Source organism: Notamacropus eugenii, chromosome 6, assembly GCF_028372415.1.
Source record: "Notamacropus eugenii isolate mMacEug1 chromosome 6, mMacEug1.pri_v2, whole genome shotgun sequence".
NCBI lineage: Eukaryota > Metazoa > Chordata > Mammalia > Diprotodontia > Macropodidae > Notamacropus > Notamacropus eugenii.
The window spans coordinates 269445780-269470206 of record NC_092877.1 but is presented as its reverse complement, the minus strand read 5'-3'; the positions used below and the strand labels follow the sequence as shown (position 1 = coordinate 269470206).

The following is a 24427-nucleotide window of genomic DNA, read 5'->3' as shown; positions in this document are numbered from 1 at the left end:
AAAAACCAAACCAATAAATAAATCCTAAACTAATCTATTGCTGCTAGTGTTAAAAAAAATCGTCACCAATCTAATAAAACTTTGTGATCAATGGTATCAAAGCTGAAATCCATAACAACATAGAGCAGGCTAACAATTTGTGAGACTGTAATTTAAGGTTAGAAGCTCTAATAACAGCTTCCTGCTTTATTAATGCTAGAAACACAACACAAATTATGAAGAAGTTTAAAAAGAATGGTTACTACGGTGATGTGTAATTTTTTTCATAAATTCGGCAGTCTAAAACTCAAAGAGAAATACAGAACATACATCGCTATAGATCCAGTCAGGAATAGAAGGCTTTGTTCATCTTAATAAGGCAGTTGTTGTCTAAAGGTCAACTTGTTCTATCTTATTCCCCAACCTATAAAGTTTTCAGAACACAGATCAACTTGTTTGTACAAATGAGCTTATACGCATTTCTAGTCATAAACTCTCACTCCGTTTTGTTAATTTTACTGCAAAGCACCTTCTACTGTATATTTATTATGTTTACTGGCAAATATTTCTTTGAAGTTGCAGCTTGAAGCAGCAAATTAATGATTCTAAAAGAAGGTGTTTTGGTAATACCTCACTGTGAAGCAATTAAAGAAGGCAAATATTTGGTTTGAGCTCATGTGAAGAGCTGTCTGTGATGAAGCAGATGAGCTTAAGCTTATTTTCCATCTTCTTTAATAAGTTTGAAAAGAATTCATAGTCACTAGAACAGCATATGTTCATAAATGTGGGGAGCAATTAATATTTCAGATTAATAAGAATATAATAAATCTTACATTAAATAAATACGCCATCAATAATAGCAAAATATATATTAGTTTTAGGTTCAAATTCAAAGCTTATTTTGTACCAATTTGTAAGTCACAAGTTGCAAATAAGATTAATGATAAATTTTTGTATTTTGAAATTTATTCTTCCTTAGTTGAATTAAGTGCTGATGAGAAACATAATTCCTTAGGTGTTAGCCTGCTCGTTCTATGGAAATCAACATGGATGTTTTCCACTTTGGGTCAATATAGAATACCTCAAATTACAATCCTCAAAATTAGAGGTATTAAAGGAATATGTTGGGTTTTGAGCTAAGAACTAGCATATTAGTATTTTACAGACCAATAATGTTAGATTACTCTAACCTGAACTGGAGATGGTAGATTCAGGTAACTAATTAAATGTGATGGTGAATAACTTCTAGTTATTGGATGAAGTTTCAAAATGGTCAACATTTATTAACTCAGATATTAAATTCAGCTACACATGATTGAAAAAATTATTTTGTCAAGTGCAGAATACAAATGCTAGGACTTGACAATAGCATAATTATAGAAGATATGCAGTTTTGAAAAAATTTAAATATTCTGAGTCAGTAATGGGACTCAGAAGGCAAATTCTCATATAATTTTGTTTTGAAATAATAAAAGTATAGCATCTAGAGTAAGGTGATCAAGAGTATTTAAAGTACCTATTTTATAAGAGAATGTGTTTTTAAAAATACAAATAGACTATCTTCAGAAAGAACTCTTCCTTCAGGTTTCTTTCATTGAGTAGACTTCTCTTGTGAACATAAAATGCTATTTGGGGGACAAAAAACATTAACAGACTTTTTTAGAAGACATTTCTCTCAAAAAAAATGAGGTTCAAATATGTGCACAATTTTGTATATCTAATTGGCCTCTATATGCAACACTGCTTTTGAAAATTAAATTCTGATCTGGTTGGGACCACATCTAGAATAGCATGTTCAGTTTGGAGTGTCATATATTAGAAATGACACTGACAGGCTGAAAAACTTCTGCAATAAGGTAAAAAACATGGTGAAGATATTCATAACTAATTTGCATGAGGTGTAGTTAAAGAATATGGCAAGAACTGCCCTAAAAGGGAGACCTATGACAGACTTGATACCTGGTTGCAAATATTAAAAAAACAACAACAACAAAAAACACTTTATTTGGAAAAGGTTGGACCTTTATTCTTTTTAATTGGCAGAGCAAAGAGAAGGCCTAAGTGATGAATGGTAATTATAGAGAAGAAGACTTAAGCTTCATAGAGAAAAAATAAACTTTCTAAGAATTACAATTGTCCAGAAATATATTAAGTGTATTAAGCTTTTCAGGAGGTAGCAAGTTCACTGGAAGTTTTGAAATAGTGTTTGGATTTGCCTTTTTAAGATGATTCATGCTTCAGAAAATGATTGGACTCTGAGGACCTATCAGTTTTATAATTCTCTGATCTATTGATTTTGAATAGAGAACAGTATTTATGACTGAGTTATCAAATCAAACATGTTGGTAATACTCTAATTCTAAAAATGAAAAGATATCATGGTGTAATGAAGAAAATTCAAATTCAAATAAATACTGAAATAGAGCCACTAAGCTACACATAAGGATTTGCATATTGATTTAGAAAAAAACAAATTCACACATATTTTATTTGTTTTCATTTAATATTTCCCAAATGAATGAATTAATAGATTATAGATCAAAATCCAGCTATTATTTTAAAAGACAAAGAATTTGAATTGGTCAGAATCCTGGCATAATAAATAAGAGAAAAGAAAGTAAAAGAAAAACACATTATATCCTAGTTCCTACCTTAAGTACTAATTTATATGTGCTCTCTAGGTAGAATCTTGCTCAGCCTACATGAAAGTGGTTGCCAGTGGAACAGAAAAACCTTAATGTGAGTGGGAATCATAACCAAGAGTAAGAAGACAGTTCCCCCTTCCTCACATGGAAATGAACACATCCAGTGGTATTGATGGACATCATAGAAAACTTAGAGAAAGAGGAATGACATTTGGTCTGTTTACATGGTCAATCTAAATTGAATGTTTTTGATTAGCAGTCATCTGTGATGTTTTCGGACATCACTGAAGGTGGAATATTTCTTTTTCCTATAATTCAAACATCCTTTCCTCAAGCCTTCATGGAATCTTTATGATGAGCAGCAGTTTTTCACTAGCAATTTTCAAACAACAAAGCATTTCTTAACAAGGGGTGTCTTTTGTTATGCAAAAAGCATCTGTGATTTTACCAAAGGAATCAGTTCAGGTTTCATTTAGATGTAAGCCACCTGGTGCAAATAAAATACAATGTGAGAAAAAAAATCAATTAACATACACCTTTTAGGAAACGTTGCTCTCACAATGTGATGTACAAACCAGTACACAATTTCACATCTCTGTTTGGTCTCTGTGTGCAAAACTGTTTTTGAAAATTAAACCAAAGAGTTGAATTTCACAACTTACTTATAATAGATATTTCAACTTCTTATTACAATCTTTCTGTTTTCTTCTATCTGTGACATGGGAGAGCACTCCAACTAACAGACTCATAGGCAGTTTGTCAGTTAGAAACATACTGGAAATTTTACAAGTAATCTATCTAGGACTGATTACCTAGAGATTGTGCATATATGGTGATATCTCCTTTATCCACTATTGCCCATCAAAGAGAACTATGTATGTGCATTTTCCTGAAAACAGAAGCTTATTCCTTTTAAGTGCCAAAATATCATAATTATAACCATTTTTGAAGGGAAATCATTTTAAAATTACATACATAAGCATTCTTTCTTAAAGTGTAATAAATAAAAAATTACTTTATTTAATCATTATTATTATTTAATCATATTATTTAATCACTATTATAAAAATGAAATCTGAATTATCATTCTCCATAAATAAGACATTGATGCCTTCAGTACCAGTTTGATTTAAATACTGAGGTTTCTGTTTATATAAATGTGCAAATCTTATAGGTTATAATTTTTATATCCTCTCCCCCCCAACTTCCATCTCTTCTCTCCCTTCAGACTTTCTAGTTTTTTCATTCATTGTTGTTATTTCTTCTTATAGTAGCCTTTTTTCCTTATCTTCTCTGATATATAAAGATGTCCTATTGGGATAGAATTTCTTATAACTCCATTCTATAAAAAATATATATATAATTTAATGTATTAATTTTTGAGAGGCATTGTACAATAATCTTCCAGGTTCAGAGTTTAAAGAAAGCATGTAAATTTGTAATAAATCCATGATATTGGAAGATTCAAATCTGGAGAGTAGAGGATTAGGCCTAATAAATAAATAAATAGCTTTAAAGGTTTTCCATACATATTTGATAGAATTTCAAAATATCAGTAAGAGAAGAAAATATCAAAGAATTGAATAAAAAACACAGATGTGATGTTTCCCTAAAAAGATAATTTGGATAGTAATAGTAATTATGATCCATATGCCAAGTTTTTATAATTATAAAACATATGTAACAATGTTCTACAAGTAAATTAAGGGTATCTTTAATGTTAATATTAGAAATTAACTATCAGAAATTTGCAAATATTTTTCCAGTATACCATATCTCCATATTCACTTAAATGACTAAAATATGCACAGAAGTAAGATTGTAATATGTCTATTTTCTATTATTATAAAGGCAGAATTGGTAGAAAAACATGCAACATTATTGAAAGTTGTCTCAAGCATATTTCTCTGATGCATATGTTGTCACATCAATCCTTCTCTGATAGAGATGTAGCAGGGCTGCATTTCGGGGCTAAACATTGGATCCCTGTATATTGGTCAAATGGGACCTGGAGACTACTACTCCCTTCAAGTTTCTAGGAGGTAGACCTGAGGGATTAGGGTTCCTAATATTAGATATGAGCCTCCCTCTAACATTCTTCACAATAATTTTTAGCCAGATGCAATTAGCTTTATAAAAGTTATTTACTAAGCGTGTATAGCAAACATAATTGTTATGGAAATAACTTCCCAAACCAGGGGACATATTTTCCCTGCACCAAAAAATACAGCCACTGAGTAGTATGGCCTTAAAATATAGAGAACATGTGTAGCTTAAGGATAAAATAACAGATTCTAGGCTCTTAGTGAAATTCTTTTTCTCCTTTAGCGGAAGACTTCCTCATTAGGTTGTTCCTGATTATAACTCTTTCCTAGTCCTAGAGTGCCAGTGCCCTTTTAAAGTCCAGAAACTGCCTTTTCTTGCTTTGTCTAGTTTGTCCTCTAGTGTGTCTTTCAGCCCTTGATGTGTACACTCTCAATAGGCATTGCTGTTTGTGGAACTTTCTAAAAACTGGTAGACACTGATATAATGTCAATAAAACTCCATGGTTTTAACATTTTGAAACTCAAAAGCTGATGACTTGGTCAATGGAAATAAAACCTCAATATCCTATCCAGATTCCAGAGTGGCATTTCCTTCTGAGGAGTTCTTCAACATTTTATTCTAGGATCACTGAATTGACCTGTTGTTAAATTTTTTTTTGTATTTCTGAATTCATTGTATATGTTAAAATTAGGCCAAGAGAGGTGTTTGATTCTTTTAGCCAATCACAAGATATATTCTGTGTGGAATCACCAACTTTTATCTTATGGTTTTATAATATTTTCTAATTGATTAAGGGCTTATTCATAATGAGTTTACTTTTGATTGATTGATTCAATGCAGTTATCTGGACTCCCTTTTATTACATTATTCAGAATGTGACTAGGAAGCCCTAACCTTCCAGATGCAACAACATAGGTAACTTTTTTTTTCTTTTTTTAGCTAACTGAATATAAATATCAAGTAAGGAAAGAAACAAGGGAATATAGGCTCATCAAAGGTGTCATACAGGCATTAAAATAGACAATGCATGGAAGAGAGATTTCTGATGGAAGGTATAATTCTCCAGATGTTCTTGTTTTGGGGTAATGTTATGCTCACCAAATCAGTCTTTGGAACAACATATAACCTTCTTAATGATACTGAGTATTCTAAAGGGGTAAATCTAATGAGTCATATAGGGAAAAATAAATAATACTAATTATATTAACTTTAGTGTGAATCTGAAGATATTCAGACTAGTAAAATGTATATATTAATCTATCAGTATATACACGTATTGTTTTAGATAGATAGATAAATGGATAGATGGATGGATATATAGATAGATAAATAGATAGGCAGATAGTAGATAGATAGATAGATAGATAGATAGATAGATAGATAGATAGATAGATAGATAGATAGATGGATGGATAGATAGAGAAAGAATCCTGAAAGTCTTTAAGTCATTCAAGTTTAAATTGTACCAAGAGATACCCTGAATAATCTATATTCTGTCTCTCTCTGTCTCTGTCTGTTTGGCTCTCTCTCTCTCTCTCTCTCTCTCTCTCTCTCTCTCTCTCCATACACACATACTCACACACATACATAAAACACTTATTTACCTACATGTATTCATGCATACATACCAACATGTATATATACATACATTATATAATATGTGAACATGTATGAGTAGGTACACATAAATGTGTGTATTTATACATATGTGTATATGGATGCATCTTCCTCCTCATTGTCTAAAAGTACATGCAGCTCTTCTCCATTATTAAAAACCTCTACTTAATTTGTCCATACCTACTAGCTAATATCCTATGTCTCCTCTGAACTTTTATTAAATTTCTTCTTGACCTCTCTGTCTTCTCAATGGAAGCAACCAATTAAAGAAGAGATTAAGGATAACTGAAAATAGGAATGATGCCGGAGAAGACAAGATGGAAAAAGATCACATTTGAATATAGAAAGATTTGCCTTAACAAGGAGAAGGACCACTTCATTATCTGAGACAGGGTAAAGGCAGAGATAGTAGCAGAGAGCATCTGAGTAATGTGATATAAAGACTAAGAAAGAAATAACTGATGTTTCCATTTTCTTTCTCTTTATTCTCAATTCCCTACAGCATGGTCTTTTATTTAATTCAACTGAAACTACTCTCTTCGGTTACCAGTGATCTGTTAATGGTCAAATATCATAGCTTTTTTCTCAATCTTCATCCTTTTTTGACTTCTCTGTGGCCTCTGACACTGTAATCACCTGCTTTTTGACCTAGGTTTTTGTAATAATACTCTATCCTGATTTTCTTCCTACCCATCTGCTTACTTCTCTCTTTTGACGGATCTTCATCTAGGTCAGTGGTGGGGAACCTGCAGCCTCAAGGCCACATGTTGCCTTCTAAGTTCTTTGGTGTAGCCTTTTAACTAAGTCTACATTTTACAAAACAAATACCTTTATCAAGAAGATTTGTTCTGTGAAGGCTGGATTCAGTCAAAAACTGGACCTAGGCTCTAGGTCCTTAACTATAGTTGTCTTGTAAGGTTGTGTTAGGGCCATGGTTCTCTTCTCCCCTCATTTGATGATCTCATCAGCTTCCTTGGATTCACTGATCATCTCTAAGCTGATAGCTCTCAAGTCCATTTATCTAGCCTTAATGTTTCTCCTAACCACCACTCTTATATGCTCAACTGACTATCAGACACCTTGAACAGAATGTCTCTTAGATATCTTAATGTCAATACATCTAAAACTGAGCTTCATTTGATCCTCACAGCAATCCTTTGAAATATATGAAAATATTTTTGAGGAGAATGAGGCATTCCATTTAATCTGTCTGCAGCACACAAAGGCACTTTTCTGTTCAATGTTTATCTATTGACTATTACCACTCTCCAGCTGGGCAATCTTCTTCTATTCTAAAACATAAGAAAAATTTACAAATTCTTTCCACTTAGAATCATACATTAAAGAACAGTGAGAAAGTCATACCTCTTAATTTAGGTAGCAACTGCCTTCAAGTCTGAGGGCTACAAAGCTCATCTAGAAAGCTAACTGTGGGCCATATAGACCAAGAAAGCCAGGTCCCTGTCCTCAGGATGAATAGACTATACTGCCCTGCAGCTCTGGATAGTTAACCATTTTTAATACAATTCAACATTCTATCCTGAATCCTTGAAACTGTGTTTCTTTATATTTGCATTTTTTAATTTTCAATAAATAAAATTTCTTTGTATCTTCAAAGCATCAAACTGTTCATACAAAATATATCATATCATTCTATATCCCTTGCAGATGGATTTAAACATTTGTATTTATAGCATACTATTCATTTTCTTTTCCAAAATGCTTTAATTTCTATTTTAAAACTATATCTTTACATGACTTCTTTAACAGATTTGAAAAAATAAACCAAAATATTTTGTTTTCTTTCTTTCTCTCAAGAAAATAAATGTTAATATGTGAAAGAGACAGTGTCTTACTTTCTTTTCCAATTGATGATTCTAGTTTTCTTCATAAAAACTACCATTTTACCCCTTTCAGCACCCACCTAGTCCATATAAAAAGGTACTTTATAGTAGTGGTGTCAGATTCAAATAGAAAGGATCTCTGAGACAGCATATTTACTTAGAAAACCACAAATTAATATTATCTATGTTGTATTTTCATTTTATTTGGTTACACATTTCCCATTTGCATTTTAATCTGGTTCTAGAAGAATTTTTTAGGTCACACGTGCACTACAAGGAAACCTCTGTTTTTTGAGTACAGTATCACACACACAACATTCAGATAGATAAGGCATTATTGTTTTTTGCTTAAAATTTTTCAAAGACTCTTATTTCTAAAAAACAAAAACATCCCTTCCCTGTTGCTCTGTTAACTTGTTTTTAACACACTCTGTGATTTGACAGTATGTACATACACACAGAAATATGCCAATGGATCTTTTAGTCTCCAAAGTACATATGATAGAGATAAAAATTGCATATGTTATAACTACAATGTTCTCCTCATCTGAGAGTAGAACACTGCAAAATCTTTGTGTGGTGGGATGGGTGGGTGGTGAGGCAATGGGAGTTAAATGATTTGCCAGCTAGTAATTGCCTATCTTTGGATTTGAACTTGGGTCCTCCTTGACTTCAGGGCTGGTGCTATATCCAGTGCATCACATAATTGCTCCCCAAAATCTTAAAATTCTAAAACAAAGACAATTAGACAAAAACCTTATGCTTATTGTTTTCATTTATAGCATCTTACATTTTTTTAATATGTCTTATTTTCTCTAGTATAGTATCATTGAAAATATGATTCTCCAGGCAAGAAACGTATTTATGTTTTACTCCTGTCATGTCATTTAAAAATAAAAGAAGATAACTTTGTTCCATTTTTCAAAGACTGCATGAGGTTAAAATGAAACTGTCATGACAGAAATGCAAAATGTGAAAAATAGCTTAAGAGATCACGAAAACGTTCACTTAGGCTATTTGGCCTGCTAGAAGAGGCTGTTAGTTACAATTTGGGTCAGAGAAGATGAAATAATGTTTGTCATTGTAAGTGGAAGAAATAGAGATGGTGGGGTATAAAATACCAAGTTCAAAAATGACTGATTTAAATATAATCAATTTTCCCTAAGAAACTATAGGAAAGATTGAATAGAAAAACTTAAAATCATAAAAATCTGAGCAAGAAGACAGAGGGCTCAGGAGATCATCTGAGTCAATCCCCTGTCTTAAGGCAAAAATACATATATATTATTGCTTATTCAAACACTTTAGAAAGTGACTATCTTATTACATAAATGTCCTTCTCCTTTGACAGGCATTGAAAACACTACATGGCTTCTTCTCCAATGCTATCATCCAGAAATGTCCTGTATATACCCTCATATTGCAGTTACTGGAATAGAAGAAAGTGAATCACAGAGAACAGTATGCCCATGTATACTGAAGAAGTTTGAATTTGCTGTATGATTAACTTGTATTATTTCTCTTTGCTCCTCCCATCCCCTAATTATTTAGTTTATTAATGCCATACAGAGTTCTAACCTGTGGACAAGTCAGCTTGCCAGCAGGCATTCATGTTACAGTGCCAGTAGTAGGAATAAGGCAGGAAGTCTCCTAGAAAAAAAGATATTGAGGTGGTAATGTAGAAACACAGGCATCTGATATCTCCTCAAACAGGAAAGAAATTTAAATCCTATCTCAGAAATGTATTAGCTGTGTGACCTTGGGTGAGTCACATAATCTCTCTCTGCTTAACCTTCCTCATCTGAAAAATGAGGCATTTGGGCTTTTTATGACCTCTCAAAACCCACACAGCTCCAAATCTTGTATCTTCTGAAATGTGTTTCCTTACAAAAGATTTCACAAAGAACCAAGAGCTCCTTCTCTTTTCATTTGTCAGAAATCTGAGAATCTCTGGTCAAAGGTCTTTATCATATGGTGAGAAAAGGCAGGAAAGGCCACTGCAAATACTGCTTCACTCAAGACACTGAGCACATGGCAAGCTGACAAAAGCAACCATTAAATAAATTAGACCCAAGACTGACAGAGAAGAGGAAATCTTATTTGCAACAAACAGGGAATGATATTTAGCAGTGATCACACTGGGAAGAATCCTATGCTTACCTTCTTGCCAGTGTTATGTAACAACAACATAACCAAAAAATAAATGTTAGAGTCCCTTTTTGAGAAAGTGAAAGTGAGAAAGAGACACTTCTCTAATCCTTTAGATTCTCAGGTATATCAAAGGATTTCTGTAAATAATGGAAGATATATTTCAAAGGGAAGAGAAGAGGAGAGAGACAGAGACAGAGACAGAGAGACAGACAGAGAGTCAGACAGAGAGGAGACCTGAGAGAGAAATTGGGGGAGAAAGAGAGAGAGAGAAAAGATTCATAGGGAAAATCTAACCTTTTTCAGGACGCTAGATAATGAAAGAAAAAGACAGAAATGGAAGGGAGGAAAGCTACTGACCTTCAGCTAACTATCTAACATTTTTTAAAATTTTACTGTATCCTAGGCACTGTGAATAAAAATACAAAGCAAGCAAACAAACAAACAAAAAAGGTGGTCCCTACTCCCACGGAATTCACATTTAACAGAAAATAAAGCATAAAGGAGAACTGACTAGAAAGCAGATGAGGTGAAGGGCGAGGTGAGAATCAGAGAAATTGGTGGGAAGGTGGAGCTGGTTGAGCTCTGACTGAAGTGAAGTTATATAGCTGTCATCTTAACCTGGATCTGTGAAATTAAAACAATTGATAATTATATTTAATTGGTTTCATTTGAAATAGTATGTATTTTATTTTCTGTATTCAAAAATGTTATTCCAAGAACGGACCCATGGTTATTGGGGGAGAGGGGAGTTTAAGAACCCTTGGTCTACATTCCTGAGGGAAGAAGCTTCTTATGATCCACCTATCATAAGATGACAAATGATGCCCAAAAGGGTCTGTGAGAAAATTTCCTAGAAAATAAAAGCCCTGGGCAAAAAATCAAAGAGATTAGGGATAAGAGTCAAATTTGAATCATTTTTGTTGCTTGAAACTGGTGATTTCTTAAGAGAAAGGTCCATTTTCAAAGCAAATAGCTAGGAAAGAAGGGAAACTGATGTGGAGCAAAGTGTTGTGAACCATTTTTTTTTTCAAAAAGTTGGGAGGAAGAGAAAGTAGATTTCATCTAATTAAAAAAATAACTTAGAAAATAATTACCAATATGGAATGCTGCTACACTTTAACATGAAGTCACTGTATTTTTAGTTCTGTTTAATTATTTTACTTTGTTACAAGAGACCTCTCCTGGGGTGCAGGTAATATGGGAAGTGTTTATAATGTAAAAACAAAACATATCAAGAAAACTTTAAAATAAAAAAAAGAAAATTGCAAAGAACTTATAATTAGGTGAAACTTCTCCCTGAATCACTAGTACAACTTTTTTAATATTTATACTACATTGGTGATTTTACAATGCTTGTGTGAAGATAAGAGTCTCTGAGGAAGTAAAAATAGCTCTCAGAGGGCAATGAAGAGACTCCTGTGGATGGGCTGGTTGCACTGTGTAACAAATAAGGAACATCAAATGAGAACAGGAGGAAAGAATAATTTCAGGGAAATGTTTAACAGAGAAAGAAAATGGGAGAGCTGCATGGCAAGTGATTTACTGATATCTTCATAATGCCAGGGGAAAATGAGGAAGGGTCCCCAGTAATTTGGTTTGAAGCAAACACAGCAAAGTCATTGAGAAATTAGCAAGAATCCTATTGGATAAGTTGGGGATGGACAAGCTGTGATCTGCAGCCTCAAAGGAGGCTATGCCCAAACTGATAAGATCACAGATCCATTTGGATATTTGTCATAGTCCACATTGGTATATAGCACCAATTACATGACTATTCCAAAAGTGTCATAATAAAATCTAATAGATGTAGAAGTTAATGCCTCTCAATTTGGACATGTCTAAGTTACAATTACAATTCAAATCTTCATTGGAGTTAGCACAAGGCATAAAAAAGTCTTCATTGGAGTTAGCACAAGGCATAAAAAAGAAAACTTCCTCCTCTCAACAGGAAACATAGTTAACTGCTCTAAACAGGGTCACATTGTAAGGAATATTTAAAAATTGTTATTCTTAACTAACACAGTTCCATCAGTTGGTAAACAATGAGGGAGGTATGAAGGCAGAGAGGGAGGTGGTATCAAAAATCTTTTTGTATCTTTGTCTTATTTAGCTCTTGGCTAGAGCTAGAAATTATCAGTGTTGGCTTCTTCCAGGATCTCTACCTCTGTAGGCATACTTAACAGAACAATAACCCTATAAACTCAGAAAATGAGTCTAATAACCAGTGTCTGCTTCTGTTTAATTTCCCAGCTTCTTTCTTTAATTAATTAATTAATTTCCCAGCATGTAAAGTTCCCTCCCCAACACTGTATATGCAAACACTGCTAAAATAGCTCTAATTATTATCCTGCTAAGGGAAAATTCATGTGCCAGTGGTAGTTGTTGCCTACAAAATTATATTTCATGATGTCACACCTATAATTCAAAATATAAATTAGTTTTTGATCCACTACCTTTTAGAATAGGTAACACTCACTTCTGCTCAGGCAGGTCACATGTGAGAGATGGGACCCTCCTCTAGATCGGAGGCTTGTTGTGCTGTTCTCTTTTTTATTTTTTTCATAATGATATATTTAGTAACTTTAAACTTAAAATGTAATTTTAAATAAAATTTGGATTTGGTGGCAAAAAACAAAGAAAAACAAATGTAAACAAATGCTACTTATATAAAACACATGAAGAACTATGATAGCTTCATACATTCTCTGATATGGTGAGTATCTATGCATATATACTACAAATGTATGCTGATATCCTCATGTATAGATATATAGATAGATAGATAGATAGATACCTATTTATCTATCTATCTATCTATCTATCTATCTATATTTATATATATATATATATATATATATATATATATATATATATATATATATATATATATATATATATATATATATATATATATCAGTCTTCACACTTTATGTGTGCCAAAGTTATCTTCCACACACCAACCAGACCTAAGGAGATAACCTCATAACATAAGACTACTGAAACTTCAAATTTCAGAATTCTATGATTCAAATCAGCATTTCTTCTTTACATGTATATGTGTGTATATGCATATAATAAGAACCTAATAAATAATTTTTACTTTCCAAGGTCTTTGGTCCTTTGCATATTTGTGAAGAAACTCCAAATCAAACTAACCCTGGTGAAAATACACCTCTGAAGACATGTGAAAACATGCTTCATCACAGGTCCACAGGCATATATGCACCATAAGCCAACAGAAAAAGATTTAACACTGAAATATAAAATATGAAAATAAGTGGAACTCCCAGAAAATTATGGAATTGAATTGGATCCTACAGGTGATTGAGTACAATCATCTCATTTTTAGATAAAGAAACTGAAGTACAGATAGGTCAAATGACTCATTCATGATTATACATCTAAAAAGTATGTAAGGCATTATTAAAATTCACATCTTCCTGATTCTAAGTCTAGAATTCTTATCTACTATAGCATGAAGCCTGTAATATCACTTTTATTCACTGTAAAAGTAATTCTTCTCCCCTTTTCCTTTCTGACTCCTTCCCATTTTGGATTTAATTCCACTAATACCAGTTTGCTTTCCCAAATTCTCATGTAAGCAGAAATTGGGAGAAAAAGATTTTAACCTTTTACCTCTTTCTTGCTTGGTAATCGTGGAAGGCAAAGTCTATTTCATTTTACCATTTGAATGCCTAACATCTTTCTTGGTACTTATTAGTTGCTTAACTAATGTTATAAATACTAATGGACGGACTGATTGACTAATTGATCTACTCCTTCTTGGGACCATTTTAATCATATTTTAAAATTATTTTGCTTTGGTTTACCTTTTTAAACTGTCCTTCCCACCCACCCCACCCATTCCCTACATCTGCCACTCACATAACTGCAATTACTTGTGGAAGACCCCAGCTCCATGACAGACTAGATTTCTCAAAGTGAAGTCATAGCTTTTCCCTCTCATTCTGTATAAGTTTCATTTCAAGCTTTTCATCTGGGATAAAGAGATCCTTTGCACCAAATGGTGATTTTCTGATGCTAAGAGGTTTTCTAACTTTGAGAATGACTTGGATTAAAAAATTCCAACAGCGCTCTTACAATCAGACTGATAACTTTAGTCCTATCTAAAGGAGATCTTTCTGCAAGGTACCTCAGAGGAATAAAGGGGAATAGAGAAATTTAAAATGTTCGTTCTCTGTGGTCATTCCAGGAGTCCAGTTCAAATGGTAGATGACAGTTTTGGAAGAGCTTTTTGACCTCTTAGGTTGAGGTTGCTTCGATGCATCCTATGAAGTATAAAAATATCTACCTGCAATTTAGGGTTCCTCAACAGCAAGTGCTACCATTTTGTGTGTGTATGAATGGTAAAAATAGCTAGTATGACTTTTTCTGAGAAAAAAAAATATATATATATAGAAAATCATGTGTATGTATGCATATATGCACATATATATACACATAAGTATACACACAGATTGTATATATGTATAAGTATGCATGTGTGTGTATTTTTTTAACCTATAGCCAGGACACTTTTAGCTAATAGTGAATTTAGGTGGAACACGGTTCATAACATCTGTGTGCAAACCTGCTGTGTTCATAAATAACTCACACAACCACCCAAATGATGTATGAAATCCCAAAACATAAAAGGAAGCTAATAATCTTCCTGTTCAGTTGTTTCCAATTGTCTGTTGTTTCCTCTCTGAGTGCTCATTTGATAAGAAAAGGCACTTATAGCTCTTTACTTATATGTGCCACCTGTTAAGTCAACAAGTAGTTGAAAGAAATCCTGCCAAATGAAAGTTGGAACTATCTGACTTTATATTCATTATTGTTATACAACAGTAAAGAAATCTGTTTCCCTTATAGATAGATACTTTGAGACTGGAAATATTTTCATTAGGCTGTATCTAAGTATACATACATATATTGGCATATATGTATTTATATGGATATATACACACATGAAATACATTCGATCAATTTTTATTATCTATATATATATATATATATATATGTGTGTGTGTGTGTGTGTGTGTGTGTTTTCTTTTTCATTCCTAATAGTTCTTTAAGTGAGTTCTAACCCAACAAATATGTGGCCATCAGAGAAAGAGTCATTTTAAGGTCCTTCTAGCCTTAGAATATAAAAATAATGGCCTCATATATCTTAACTGAAAGCCTTGAGCCAAGACAAAAGTCAAAGACTTCAACCCAATGTCTAACTGTACTTCTCTTAACCAGTCATTGTCTTAGCAACCTGGAGACAGAGATCTGATGGTAAGAAATCACCAATACTCTTCTTAAATGAGGAACTTTCATAATATAAAGGTAGAGTAGAATGATCTGCTATAGCTGCCACCTTCACATGAGTTGAACCTGCAAATGCTAGTTCTTTACATGACTGTGGACAGCTGCTTTGAGATTCAATCTGCTGGCCAAAACAAGGAAACATCTATTCATGTAGAAGGCATCCAATTACTCACAGAAGCTGCAGTTTTTAGCTCTTGGTCTTCAACCAAGCCTGGGTGACCATACCCATAAAAATCCTTCTATACTTTTTGCTAGGAAATGCAAATGTTTTAATAAATTTCCAGGACCAAAACCCACAGTAGGCTATAATTTTACCATTATTAATCGAGAAATGTAGAGAATTTAAGTTTACAAACCTTGCTTTAATTATAACAAACATATATTGCTGTTCTGATTTAACTTTCTTAATTCTGTATAATTTCTTGCAAACCTTCCTATGTTTCTTTTGTAACCCTTAGTGTAGGAGCTGGACTTTTGCCTTATATCAAGTTCATTCAGACTTAGAAATTTACCATCAAAATCAGGATTATTTCTGTCATTTATTTCAAGTGATATTAAAGTGATTTTTATGTGTAGATAAAAAAAATTTCTGGGAAAAATATTTTTAAGATGCCATTTAGATCTGGCATTTTGATGGTAGCATTTTTTAAAAAATTATTTCAATGACTAATAACTAAAATGTAGAGATCCAACCCCTTTATTTAACAGATGAAACAAAAAAGAGATGAGAAAAGAAAGAATCAGAAAGTTTAAGTGACTTGCCTATAGTCACTAGCAATGGGAACCATGACAATTTTTAACGATAATGCAATGTCACATTTTTGTAACATTCTGAAAAAAACATGAAAAATAAGTATCGTTAGACAGATTCCCAGTCAGAAGTGAACGTAAAGAAAAAAAAATGAGTGAGTCAAAACATGAAAGTGATTCTAAAAAAAAGAAAAATAAGTGAAGGCAGTAATATTAGTCTTATTTTTAGTGAAAGTAGTATAAGAGAGAACACTCCCGATGTTGAAATCCCTGATGTTCTCATAGGTGATTCTCCATCCAAGCCATAATCTTTCCTTCTCCTCCTCCCTCTTGTCTCCCACACTCCAGCCACAACCCTTCTCCATGGTAAAGTGCAGGTTAATTTATTTTATTTTCTCTGTACTAATCATTGCTATTGTATTTCAGGCGTACCAGGGACAAAAAAAACTTACTTAAAATTATAAATAATCATTTTATATAAATATTTTGAGGTATATGGTGCTGATCAGCTGACTTTATATTATTTCCTGTGGAAAAATTCTCTTTGCAATAAGAACAGATAACAGGACAAGTAGGATTTTGATTTAAATTTGTAAACCAAGGTTCTACTGTATATCTATATATTTATATGTATATATGTATGCATGCACATATCTATGCATGTATGCATATATGCATACATATGCTTGCATGTATATGCATGTACAGATATACTGTATTTGCATTGTGTGTATGTATGCATAAGCACATACATGTATGTGGTGCTGTTGCATGTATATAGTGTGTATGCATGTATATATGTGTATTGTATGTATATATGTGCATGCAAAAATGCATATATGTCTATGCACTAATTTCATATACATTAAATATCCATTTTATGAATGTAGACAGACATACATACATTTTAATCAATTAAAAAATCTACAATAAGTTATAAAGTACCTATTCTGTGTCATGTACCCTGCTAGGGGCTGGGCATACAATGGCAAAAATAAAAAAGTCCTCAAGGAATTTCTATTCCAGGAGGGAAAATAAGATATACACACTTATGCAAATATAGCAGGTGGTACAATTAAATTCTGTGGGAGAGGGACAACCAACTGGAGACATCAGGAAAGGTCTCATGGAGGAGGATGAGGTTCTTGAGCTCCCAGCTGATTGGCTCCTCTCCTACAAGAAGTCTCTCCTGGAGAGAAGTAAATTCTCACGTGATTTATTGAGTGATATAGAGATAACTTCCTTTTTTTCTGATCATTGTTAAATAAGGTCTAAAATAAGACAGAGATGCTTGCCAAGGCTTAGTGTACCTGTTATAGAAGAATAATAACCAACAGTCCCAAAGAGAAACCGTGGTAAAGTAGAAGTTTGGAGTTCAAATCCCATCTGTGGTGCTTACTATCTCTGTGACTATAGACAAGTTACTTAAATTTCCTGATTCTCCCTTTTCTCATCTGTTAAATAAGGGAGTTAGATCTCTACATTTTAGAAATTCAGGCAATTAAAATGTTCTCCCTTTTTGCAAAAGATAGAGGTTGTCAAGTACTGGCTCAAGGGTCGCTCTGTCTCCTTTCTTAAAGAAATCGACATTTCTCTTGCCATCTTCCTTTCTGCCCCATCTCCTGCTTTACTTTATAAATAAGGGAAATTAAACATTCACATACCTCTAATTCTAACCTTCCAAACACTCAGCCACTTTAAATACACGATATACTTCTTCATTCTACCTCCCCTGCAAATAGCAATTAAAACTATTCATGCCCTCCCTACCCAAAATAATATGTGCATGTATGTATGTATGTATGTATGTATGAATATGTGTGTATATCTATAGTATATAACACTTCTGCAATAAATGCAAATATATACATACATGTATACATATATGTATATATTGCATGCATGTATGTATTTATTTGCATTTATTGCAGAAGGGTGTGTGGCCAGTTTATAGTGGGTCTCAAGCATAGTGCTAAATGTCCACTGTAAATATTTATGCCTCAGAAATTGGCAAAGCATACAAATAAGTGCTTGAGTTACTGTTTTGTTGATTGTCTAAACTTAAGAAATTGATAGAGATGCTAATCATTCAGATTAAAATTTTAAATATGTTGTGCATATATTTTAGAACAAATTGTTAAATATTCAATAACACTTCTCAGATTTATTGTCTTTCTATTTATCCTATATGCATACACATACATAGGTCTTCAAATATGTATACCTATATATACATGATATATTCAGCATGCACATGTATATACATAGAGATTTTTTATGTAGTGTACATATGTTCAGGCATATACTTGCACACATATGGTATGTTTGTGTATACAGATGTGTGTGTGTGTGCATATACACACATACATACATACACATACAGTTTTCCCTGTGATTGTCGGAGGACAATGTATTCCCTTCACCCTTATAGTTCAACGGAGGCATCCTTGAACTCCTGTGGGATAACCTTCTCTTGCCATATAACCTGGAAAATTTCAGTCAGCTTTTATATGAGCAATGGTCCCCCTACCTTGTAAATCTCAGCTAGAATAGAATAAGCACCAGGTGCTTTGCCACATGAAAGGAGCCTAATGGCCCTCAATACCTCTTCTTCAGTTGGGAGTTCAGCTAAGAAGGGATTGACTTCAACCTGAGGTAAACGGTCAATGACCTCAGCATTGATTGATGATGGTCTGTTGAGAACACTGTGGAAGTGTTCAACACATCTCTCTAGGATCATGTCCTTATCACTAATGGGGTGTAGAGTATGTTCAGGAAGGACCAGAACCTTTGGTGTGATGGCTGCTGAGCCTTTTCAGAGCTGTTTCCAACTTTGGTGTCCACCTGTTTCACCTAACTCTCACCTGTGGCTCCAAGAAGCTGCAGCATGCGCAGTGGCCACACCCTGGTAAACCATTTCAGGAGATGGGCCAAACCAGGTTGAGGGTAACCAAGGGTTCTCAAACCCATTGGTGAGTTAAGGGGGTGTCTACCCCAAGCATGTGAAGACTTCATCTGGTGGAATGGGCAGATGAAAACAATTTGTTCCAATGGCCTTGAAGGCAGAAGAAGGAAGCGATGTGGAGCGCTTAGAGCTTGGTTAGACACCAAAGACTCCAAGGTCATCCACTGCATCCTGAACCATCACCAGCTACCTTGACTTTGTCCTGCCACTGGATTATCATGAGTCTGGAGGAGAGAGTGAGGCTGATGACTTTGACTTTGTGCACATACATATATGGTTATATGTATATGTATATATACATACATATGTGTGTGTGAGTGTGATTGTTTACATTCTTTGGATCTGTATCTTTGGCACCTAGCATAGCCTATGACACATGGTAGGCACTTAATGCTTGTTAATTGTTTCACTGAACCAGTTGGACTTTGAGATCTCTCATAGCTTTAGGTGTATGATACTAAGAGAGATTTATTCTAGAGAAGTCCAACAAATAATTATGCACTTGTGTATGCTGTTATGATCATTGTATGAACTTCAGAAACATTTCAAAGCCTCTTAAATGTTATCTAATCACTCAAACTGTTCAGTTTCACTATGTATGTTTGTGGAAATGGGAGTGAAGGAGTGATAGATGCAATCTAACAGTGAGGAATGCTAATTCTTCAGATATTCAGTCTAGACTCTGATCTCGGGTTACAAAGACAACCCATAGAATCTACTCTTCAATACAGGGATATATGGGAGGACATGAATAGGAATATTTCAGACTGAGGTGTGCATGGCATATGATTCTGAGGAGACCACATGTTCATTGAAATACTGATCAGTGAAAAATCAATTTTAAAAGTATATATAATAGAAACTATTTTCATGGAAAACAACATTTACAACAGAAATAATTGTTTAGAAAATGTATTATAAATAATGGAATCCGAGAAAAAGATTTCTATAGATGCCACCACCACGTTGAAGCCGCAGCCGTCCCAGCCATCTCAGCCCCAGCAGACACCCATTCAGCAGCCAGCACCAGCACGCCGGCCTCCCCGGGGGACCAGCCCCCGCAATGAAAGCTTCGGGGTGACCCCAGCCTCCGCCTCCGCCCCGGGGCCACCCACTGCTGCTTCCCCAGGCCTAGGACGTCCTGCCGGAGGCAGTGGGATCCGCCAGGGAGGTGAGGGGGTTCTGCCGCCACAGCCGCCAACACGTCAGCATCAGGGGCGGTCCGGGGGCGCTGCTACTGGCAGTACCAGGGGACAGAGCACAGGAAAGGAACCCCCACCGTCGCCTGTATTTGAGAGTGTCTACAATAACTCTAGGATGCTACACTTCCTTACTGCTGTTGGGGGTCTCCACTTGTGATGTAAAGGTGAAAAAGGGTACCACATATGAAGGTATTTTCAAAACTCTGAGTTCAAAGTTTGAACTAGCAGCGGATGCAGTTCATAGGAAGGCTTCTGGGCCAGCAGGTGGTCCCCGTCGAGAGGGTATCGTGGATACCGTGGTGTTAAAGCCAAGTGATGTGATGATGGTTCACTTCGGAAACGCTGACTTCAATTATGCCGCTAAGGACAAGTTCACAGACTCATGAACTCAAAAGTAAATGGTGAACATAAGGAGAAAGTGCTACAGCGCCGGGAAGGGGGTGATGGCAACAGTGATGACTATGACTTTGAATCTGATATGTCTAATGGATGGGACCCCAACGAAATGTTCAAGTTCAATGAGGAAAACTATGGAGTAAAAACAACTTATGACGGTAGCCTCTCTTCTTATACGGTCCCCCTGGAGAAGGACAACACAGAAGAGTTAGGTCTGCGGGAACTGCGTGCATTCCAACTGAAATAGAGTCCAGTCCGCAGTACTGCTTACGTATTACAATGGAGAATGATGATGGACGTGCAGAGGAGGAGAAGCATAGCTCTGTGCAACTACAGGGCTCAGGTCGTGATAGTCCCAGTTTAGTGTCCAGGGAAGAGAAGTATATCCCTCTGCCCCAGAGACTGAGGGAGGGAGGCCCTCGAGGAGGAGTTCCCTGCAATAGCTCCAGGAGAGGTCTACCTGGCATTGGTTCCTTGCCCCCTCGGGGTGGCCACCCTGACAGCAGCGGTCCCAGTCCTGGTCCTGAGCCCCGTGGCATCAATGGAGGTCCTTCCTGAATGTCCCCAAAAGCCCAGAGGCCCCTTAGAGACTCAAAGACTATGTCTTCCCCTAGCAGCCGACCCCCTGGAGAAACTTCTGTCTCACCTCCTACAGTTGGTCGGATGTACACCCCTCGTTTTCCCAAGTCAGCTGCTCCTGCCCCAGCCTCAGCTTCCTGTCCTGAGACACCTGTAGGCTCTGCAGTTCCCACCTCTACGGCCTCCATTCCTCCAGTTTCTTCAGCTATGGAACCTGAAGCTGGTCCTATTTCCCCAACCTCCCCAAAGGTTACAGCTCCTAATGATGGAAAAGAACTACCCCAGAAGGAACCTGGGAAAACTCTGGAGCCTCCAGAACTAGCCCAAATAGCTGGGAAAGCTCCTGGCCTTCAGAATGAACAAAAACATTATCAGTTGGAAGAACTAAAGAAGTTTGGGGCTCAGTGTAAGCTCCAGTCCAACAGTTCTCCTGAGACCAGCCTGGGCCCTTTCTCACCCCCGGGACCCAGGGAGGGTGGGATGGAAGCCAAAGGAAAGGAAAAGGAGATGGAGGGTCTTCTGGCTCCAGAGCCCCTGGTATCCTCTGGCTCCTCCAAAACAGAATCTCCACTTCATAAGGAGGAAAAGCTATCCCTCACCTCAACAGGAGGGGCTGAGGGATCAGAGCAATCCCAAACACCTGGACAGAACCAAATGGGTAGGCCTCCTGGAGGCATCAGCAAGGGGGATGACAAGGAAGAGGGCCCTGTCGCTGGTCAAGTGAAGAAGTCAACTCTGAACCCCAATGCCAAGGAGTTCAACCCTTCAAAGCCTCTGTTGTCTGTGAACAAGTCAACCAGCACCCCAACTTCCCCAGGTCCCCGGACTCATTCAACTCCTTCAATCCCAGTGCTGACAGCAGGCCAGAGTGGGATATATAGCCCCCAATACATCTCCTATATACCTCAGATCCATATGGGACCAGCCATGCAGGCTCCTCAGATGTACCCATATCCTGTATCTAACTCTGTGCCTGGTCAGCAGGGCAAGTACCAGGGAGCTAAAGGTTCCTTGCACCTGCAACTCTCAGACCAGCACCAACCAGCCTCAGCACCCGCTATTATGCAGGCAGCAGCAGCTGCAGGGCCCCCTTTGGTGGCAGCCACACCATATTCTTCCTATATCTCCTACAATCCCCAGCAGTTCCCAGGCCAGTCTATCATGATTCTGCCCATGGCCCATTATCACTCACAGCCCGTCTTTGCCCCAATGCTTCAGAGTAATCCAAGGATTCTGACATCAGGCAGCCACCCCCAGGTCATCATCTCATCTTCTACTCCCAAGTACCCTCCAACAGAGCAGCCCACTCCCCAAGCCCTTTATGCCACCATTCACCAGTCCTATCCACACCTTGCCACGCAGCTCCAGGCCCACCAGCCGCAGCCAGCCACCACCCCTACTGGGAGCCAGCCGCAGTCCCAGCATGTGGCCCCCAGTCCTGTCCAGCATCAGGCAGGGCAGCCACAACAAAACTTGTACCATCTAGGTGCCTTAACAGGCACGTCTCTGTCACTGGGACTCTCCACTCAGTCCCCTCAGAGCAGCTTCCCTCAGTCAGCTGCAGTCTATGCCATCCATGCCCACCAGCAGCTACCCCACGGCTTCACCAATATGGCCCATGTCACCCAGGTCCATGTCCAGACTGGAATCACAGCAGCCCCACGCCTTCATCCTGGGTCTCCCCACCCACCCCAGGTGATGCTGCTGCACCCACCTCAGAGCCATGGGGGTCCACCTCAGGGGGTGTGGGCCAGAGTGGTGTGCCTGCTCTTTCTGCTTCCACACCTTCACCCTACACCTACATCGGACACCACCAAATTCAATCTCATCCTCCCAGCAGCTCCCCTTCCACCCCCCGGGGAACTAAAGATGGTCCTGGCCGTCACTTGAGAGACTTCCTTGAGTGGGGGGAGGAGGGACCTATGTCTCTTCCCCCAGCAGCTCCGACCAGTTCTCTAACCCTCCACTCCCCTCCCCAAACCACCCCCACAGGCGGAGTAGGGAACTCCTATCAAGCACCTTGAATGGGGCAGGGAGCGGGATGGGGGGAGGGACCTCAAGGCAGGGCCAGGGTCCAGAAGTAGTGTAGGGTTCCTGCTTGACCAATCCTTTCTCCTACCCCTCCCCATCATTCCCTCCCATCCTCGCTGGAGACAGAAGATCTTTTATTTTCTATTATTTATAACCTCAGACTTGGACTCCCCTACCCTTCTTTCCCCTTAACCTGAGACAGTCACATAGACAGATGCTCCACAAGGATGGTTGACAAGGACTTTTACTTTTTATTACATAAAAATATTTTTAAAAAAACAGAAAAAAATAAAATTTTAAACTAACAGAAAAGAAAGAAAAAGACTTCTATGTCTTAAGCAGTATGGATGTTCAAAGTAAAATGTCATATAATTTTGTTCATAAATACAAAAATGTGTGAGAAACATTTCTCCTCCTTATAATTTCAGGATCATTTTACTTTTTTGAGCACTGAAATGAATGACAATAGGTTACCTCATTCCATCCCAATAACTATTCCATTCAGAGTTTCTAAAAGAAAAATCTTTAAAAGCTGAAAATATGCATACTTTCCTGGACAAGAAATGATTATCTACTTCTGTCATATAACTTTTCCTGTGGATCAGATGTCAAAGAGTTTTTATATCTATACATGGAAGGGGTATTTTGATGACCTAATAGGTTTCTTTTATTAGGCTACATTTTTATTAGTACTTTTTATATGAGCTTATATAAAAGGTAACAAAAGGGTTTTGTTTTCCTTCAAGGCTTACTTTGACAACTGAAGCTATAGAGCCAGAATTCTATATTTAAAATTATTTTAAAAAGTTTGCGTTTATGGTTTTCTTCAATGGACTTTGTTTTCTTGAACTAACAGACAAGGTCAAGAATACTGATATGTGCATCCATGTGTTGCTAAATCAATGA

At 36.5% G+C, this 24427-nt stretch overlaps 1 pseudogene; it reads left to right on the top strand.

Annotated features, from left to right (window-relative positions):
• Window positions 1-20237: 20237 nt before the first annotated feature.
• On the top strand, window positions 20238-23380 carry LOC140512340 (ataxin-2-like protein pseudogene; annotated as a pseudogene).
• Window positions 23381-24427: the final 1047 nt, after the last annotated feature.